General features: G+C 45.2%; 1 non-coding gene across 1 annotated transcript; it reads right to left on the bottom strand.

Annotated features, from left to right (window-relative positions):
• Window positions 1-3940: 3940 nt before the first annotated feature.
• LOC119946646 lies at window positions 3941-4002 on the bottom strand. Its single transcript, XR_005456443.1, has one exon. It is a non-coding gene; the product is annotated as a U7 small nuclear RNA (small nuclear RNA).
• Window positions 4003-7285: the final 3283 nt, after the last annotated feature.

Raw genomic sequence — 7285 nt, 5'->3', positions numbered from 1 at the left:
AGCGGGCTCACAGTCTCGCTCACATCGTCTCTTACCGCATAACGAGGACGAAGAGATTTCATTCATTCATTCGTTCGTTCATCCCTTCAATCGTATTTATTTCTTTATTTATTCATTTATTTATTTATTTATTCATTTGCTTATTTATTTATTTATTGATGGCATTTATTAAGCGCTTACTACGTGCAAGGCCCTGTTCTAAGCGCTGGGGAGGTTACAAGGTGATCGGGCTGTCAATCAATCAATCAATCGTATTTATGGAGCGCTTACTGTGTGCAGAGCACTGGACTAGGCGCTTGGGAAGTCCAAGTTGGCAACATATGGAGACGGTCCCTACCCAACAGTGGGCTCACAGTCTGAAAGGGGGAGACAGAGAACAAAACCAAACATACTAACAAAATAAAATAAATAGAATAGATAGGTACAAGTAAAATAAATAAATAAATAAATAGAGTAATAAATAGGTACAAACCTATATACCTATATACAGGTGCTGTGGGGAAGGGAAGGAGGTAAGATGGGGGGGATGGAGTGGGGGACGAGGTCCCTGCCCTGCTCATCGTCTCTTACCGTATAAAGAAGACGAAGATATTTCATTCATTCATTCATCCCTTCCATCGTATTTATTTATGTATTTATTTTTTAATGGCATTTATTAAGCGCTTACTATGTGCAAGGCACTGTTCTAAGCGCTGGGGAGGTTACAAGGTGATCGGCCTCTCCCAAGGGGGGCACACAGTCTTAATCCCCATTTTACAGATGAGGTAACTGAGGCACAGAGCAGTGAAGCGACTGGCGCAAAGTCACACGGCTGACAAGTGGCAGAGCTGGGATTTGAACCCATGACCTCTGACTCTGACATATATATGTATATATGTTTGTACATATTTATTACTCTATTTATTTATTTATCTTACTTGTACATATCTATTCTATTTATTGTATTTTGTTGTTTGGTTTTGTTCCCTGTCTCCCCCTCCTAGACTGTGAGCCCGCTGTTGGGTAGGGACTGTCTCTATGTGTTACCAACTTGGACTTCCCAAGCGCTTAGTCCAGTGCTCTGCACACAGTAAGCGCTCAATAAATACGATTGATTGATTGATTGATTGATTGATTGACTCCAAAGTCCGGGCTTTTTCCATTGAGCCACGCTGCTTCTCTACTGAGCGCTTACTGTGCGCACAGCACTGGGCTAAGCGCTGGGGAAGTGCAAGTTGGCAACATATAATAATGATGGCATTTGTTAAGCACTTACTATGTGCAGAGCACTGTTCTAAGCGCTGGGGGGAATACAAAGTGATCAAGTTGTCCCACGTGGGGCTCACAGTCTTAATCCCCATTTTGCAGATGAGGTAACGGAGGCTCAGAGAACATAGAGAGGGTCCCTAATAATAATAACAATGATGCTATTTGATAAGCGCTTACCCTGTGCAAAGCACTGTTCTAAGCACTGGGGAGGTTACAAGGTGATGAGGTTGTCCCATCCAGGGGCTCGCAGTTTTAATCCCCATTTTGCAGATGAGGGAACTGAGGCCAACTCCCCCTCCTCTTCTTCCTCCCCATTATTTAATTTCGTTTTTATTTTATTTTGTTAGTATGTTTGGTTTTGTTCTCTGTCTCCCCCTTTCAGACTGTGAGCCCACTGTTGGGTAGGGACCGTCTCTATATGTTGCCAACTTGTACTTCCCAAGCGCTTAGTACAGTGCTCTGCACACAGTAAGCGCTCAATAAATACGATTGATTGATTGATTGATTGATCCCTCCCACCTTACCTCCTTCCCCTCCCCACAGCACCTGTATATATGTATATATGTTTGTGCGGATTTATTACTCTATTTGTACATATTTATTCTATTTATTTTATTTTGTTAATATTATTTATTTTGTTGTCTGTCTCCCCCTTCTAGACCGTGAGCCCACTGTTGGGTAGGGCCCGTCTCTAGATGTTGCCAACTTGTACTTCCCAAGCACTTAGTACAGTGCTCTGCACACAGTAAGCGCTCAATAAATACGATTGAATGAATGAATGAAGTGACTGACACAGCTGACAGTTGGTGGATCCGGGATTTGAACCCATGACCTCTGACTCCAAAGCCCGGGCTCTTTCCACTGAGCCACACTGCTTCTCTAACAACGGGCTCACAGTCTAGAAGGGGACATAGTGAGCGCTTAATAAATGCCATAATAATAATAATAATAATAATAAATACCCACGATTGACCGTTGTTGGGTAGGGACCATCTCTATATGTTGCCAACTTGTCCTTTCCAAGCGCTTAGTACAGTGCTCTGCACACAGTAAGCGCTTAATAAATACGGTTGAATGAATGACTAACCCTTTTTTACAAACGAGGTAACTGCAAAAGTTGGGAACATAATGGGTCGGACCGTCTCCATATGTTGCCAACTTGTACTTTCCAAGCGCTTAGTATAGTGCTCTGCACACAGTAAGCGCTCAATAAATACGGTTGAATGAATAACCCTTTTTTTTTACAAACGAAGTAACTGCAAACGTGGGGAACGTAATGAGTTGTCGACGTGCTTCAAACTAAAACCCGCAACTTCCTGCTGACTTGTGCTAACTTTTATACTTCCCAAGCGCTTAGTACAGTGCTCTGCACACAGTAAGCGCTCAATAAATACGATTGAATGAGTGAATGACTATAATCAATTGAGAACGGACCCAAGCGCTTAGTACAGTGCTCTGCACACAGTAAGTGCTCAATAAATACGATTGAATGAGTGAATGACTATAATCAATTGAGAACGGACCCAAGCGCTTAGTAAGTGCTCTGCACACAGTAAGTGCTCAATAAATACGATTGAATGAGGAAATGACTATAATCATTGAGAACGGACCCAAGCGCTTACTACAGTGCTCTGCACACAGTAAACGCTCAATAAATATGATTGAATGAGGAAATGACTATAATCAATTGAGAATGGACCCAAGCGCTTAGTCCAGTGCTCTGCACACAGTAAGCACTCAATAAATACGATTGAGTGAGGGAATGACTATAATCACTTGAGAATGGAGCCAAGCGCTTAGTACAGTGCTCTGCACACAGTAAGCACTCAATAAATACGATTGAGTGAGGGAATGTCTATAATCAATTGAGAACGGACCCAAGCGCTTAGTACAGTGCTCTGCACACAGTAAGCCCTCAATAAATACGGTTGAATGAATGAATGACTGTAATCAATTGAGAACGGACCCGAGCGCTTAGTACAGTGCTCTGCACACAGTAAATGCTCAATAAATACGATTGAATGAGGAAATGACTATAATCAATTGAGAACGGACCCAAACGCTTACTACAGTGCTCTGCACACAGGAAGCACTCAATAAATACGATTGAATGAGTGAATGACTATAATCAATTGAGAATGGACTCAAGCGCTTAGTACAGTGCTCTGCACACCGTAAGTGCTCAATAAATACTATTGAATGACTATAATCAATTGAGAATGGACCCAAGCGCTTAGTACAATGCTCTGCACACAGTAAGCGCTCAATAAATACGATTGAGTGAATGACTATAATCAATTGAGAATGGACCCAAGCGCTTAGTCCAGTGCCCTGCACACAGTAAGCGCTCAATAAACACGATTGAATGAGTGAATGATTATAATTAATTGAGAACGGGCCCAAGCGCTTAGTACAGTGCTCTGCACACAGTAAGCGCTCAATAAATACGATTGAATGAGGAAATGACTGTAATCAATTGAGAATGGACCCAAGCGCTTAGTACAGTGCTCAGCACACAGTAAGCGCTCAATAAATACGATTGAATGACTACAATCAACTGAGAATAGAACCTAATACTCAGTACACTGTTCTGCACGCAGTAGGCACTTACTACGGTTAAAGGACTACACTGAAAGAAGAACAGAACGTATTAGACTAATACACTTCCTTTTCTGTTTTCCACCAAATCATGAAGGGCTTCCCAGCCAAAGCAGGAAAACCTACTAGACAAATTCTAAAAGAGCTGTAACACTACCACCTTTTTCTCGATGGGAGAGGCCTGGCGTCTAGAGACTCTCTTTCTACTGAGGGTGACCTTTTCCGGCCCCCTTCTCCAAAGGCGCCCAAGCCCCCCATAAAGGTCAAAGGGCAAACCCCCACCCCAAAATTCCTCTTCCGGAAGTAATCCCCCCTTATTTCGCCCGAGGAGTCCAAGAAATAGCACGCCTCGCCGTCATGCAAATAGACCGAGCGCTGATTGGACAGGACCGTCCCCGCCCACCCGCGGCGGAAGGACCCGAAGGGCTTCGGGTTTCGGAGAGGTGCGCGCGCAACTCCGCCCGCGGCTCTTAAAGGGACAGTGTGGTGACTGGGTTGAGAGATCAAAGTGAAGGATGTTTTAGTGGGGGGGGGGGAATGTGTCTTTTGAGTCCCTTTAGCCCGAGGACTCCTGTTCCACTCCCATCCTGTCAGAAGGTCCCAGCTGCTTTCACTTCCGTCCTGGGCCTCAGTTTCCCTCATTTCACCCCTCAACTTCATCATCATCATCAATCGTCGTCAGGCTGTGAAGTTGACCAACCAGGCCACCCCTGGGCATTTTCCCCCCTTCTTTGCCCACTTTATATACTTTACATACATTTTGTACATATCTATTTATTTTATTTTGTTAGTATGTTTGGTTTTGTTCTCTGTCTCCCCCTTTTAGACTGTGAGCCCACTGTTGGGTAGGGACTGTCTCTATATGTTGCCAACTTGGACTTCCCAAGCGCTTAGTACAGTGCTCTGCACACAGCAAGTGCTCAATAAATACGATTGATTGATTGATATACTTTATATAGAGAGAAGCAGCATGGCTCAGTGGAATGAGCCCGGGCTTTGGAGTCAGAGGTCATGGGTTCAAATCCCAGCTGTGCCAATTGTCAGCTGTGTGACTTTGGGCAAGTCACTTCACTTCTCTGTGCCCCAGTTACCTCATCTGTCAAATGGGGATTAAGACTGTGAGCCCCACGTGGGACAACCTGTTCACCTTGTATCCCCCCAGTGCTTAGAACAGCGCTTTGCACATAGTAAGCGCTAAACAAATACCATCATTATATATACATTCACTCAGGAGAACAACAAATACCATCTTTATTATCATTCTGCCCCCCGGGCCTGGGCTTGCCCCACTAATAATAATAATAACGATGGTATTTGTTGAGCGCTTACTATGTGCCAAGCACTGTTCTAAGCCAAGCAGCGTGGCTCAGTGGAAAGAGACCGGGCTCGGGAGTCAGAGGTCATGGGTTCTAATCCCGGCTCCGCCACCTGTCAGCTGTGTGACTTTGGGCAAATCACTTCACTTCTCTGGGCCTCAGTTATCTCATCTGTAAAACGGGGATCAAGGCTGTGAGCCCCACGTGGGACAACCTGATTACTTTGTATCCCCCCCCAGTGCTTAGAACAGTGCTTGGCACAGAGTAAGCGCTTCACAAATGCCATCATCAGTATTATTCAGTCATATTTATTCCCAGACGGAGCCCCTTCCTTCCTCTCCCCCTTGTCCCCCTCTCCATTCCCCCATCTTACCTCCTTCCCTTCCCCACAGCACCTGTATATATGTATATACGTTTGTACATATTTTTTACTCTATTTATTTATTTATTTTATTTGTACATATCTATTCTATTTATTTTATTTTGTTAGTATGTTTGGTTTTGTTCTCTGTCTCTCCCTTTCAGACTGTGAGCCCACTGTTGGGTAGGGACTGTCTCTATATGTTGCCAATTTGTACTTCCCAAGCGCTTAGTACAGTGCTCTGCACATAGTAAGTGCTCAATAAATACAATTGATGATGATGATATTTATTGAGCGCTTACTGTGGGCAGAGCACTGTACTGAGCGCTTGGAAAGTACAATTCAGTACTAACGCCTCACCGTTTATAGGCCTCACTGCTCTCTTCACATCCACCCACACCCGCTGTGGGCAGGTAATGTGTCTGTTATACTCACCCAACCACTTAGTACAGTGCTCTGCACACAGTATGCGCTCAATAAATATGACCCATCCTTCAGAAGGGTCTCCTGGCCGGGAGAGTAGAGCATCTCTGGCTGCTCAAGGCCTATGGAAAGAGCACAGGCCTGGGTTCTAATCCCGGATCTGCCACTTCCCTCCGCATGACCTTGGGCAAGTCATTGTAGAGAAGCAGCGTGGCTCAGTGGAAAGAGCACGGGCTTTGGAGTCAGAGGTCATGGGTTCGAATCCCAGCTCCGCCACATGTCTCCTGTGTGAACTTGGGCAAGTCACTTAACAGTAAGCAGCGTGGCTCAGTGGAGAAGAGCCCGGGCTTTGGAGTCAGAGGTCATGGGTTCAAACCCCGGCTCCGCCAACTGTCAGCTGGGTGACTTTGGGCAAGTCACTTCACTTCTCTGGGCCTCAGTTACCTCATCTGTAAAATGGGGATTGAGACTGTGAGCCCCACGTGGGACAACCTGATCACCTTGGAACCTCCCCAGGGCTTAGAACAGTGCTTTGCACATAGTAAGCGCTTAATAAATGCCATCATCATCATCATCATTCTCTGAGCCTCAGTTCCCTCATCTGTAAAATGGGGATTGAGACTGTGAGCCCCACGTGGGACAACCTGATCACCTTGGAACCTCCCCAGGGCTTAGAACAGTGCTTTGCACATAGTAAGCGCTTAATAAATGCCATCATTATTATTATTTGCCTCAGTTACTTCATCTGTAAAATGGTGTTTGAGACTGTGAGGCCCATGGGACACGGATTGCATCCAACGTGATTATGTTGTATCTACCCCAGCGTTTAGAACAGTTCCTGGCAAATAGTAATCGCTTAACGAATACTGTTAAAAACGTTTAACAAATGCCATTATTATTATTATTTGACTTCTTCGAGCCTGTTTCTTCAAGGTTTATGTATCTATCTTTCCCCCTCCCCATGTTTGTTAACTCCAAATGGGACAGGGGACTGGGTCTGATCTGATACATCTGTCCCGACGCTCGGGTCCTAGTAACCGCCTAATCAATACCCTAATTCTCAAGGTCTGGTCCCCCACTTCCATCCCCCCCCGAAGTGGCAAAACGCAACCCCGGCCCCCTACCCTCCCACCCCCAGCCCCACCGTGCCCCCCTCCACTAAATAAAGAACCAGTTTCAGCCACCATCCTGGGGATCGTGAGTTTGTTTGTTTTTTTTTTTGTTTGGTTTCAGTTGGGGCTTTTTTTAAGAGCATCATATAGATATTTATATATATAAATTATGAATGTGGGGCGGGGTCACGGGGGGGGCGCGCACACACGGGGGCGGGGACGGGGCG

Source organism: Tachyglossus aculeatus, chromosome 27 (genome assembly GCF_015852505.1).
Source record: "Tachyglossus aculeatus isolate mTacAcu1 chromosome 27, mTacAcu1.pri, whole genome shotgun sequence".
Classification (NCBI taxonomy): Eukaryota; Metazoa; Chordata; class Mammalia; order Monotremata; family Tachyglossidae; genus Tachyglossus; species Tachyglossus aculeatus.
This window is presented reverse-complemented; position numbering and strand designations above follow the sequence as displayed.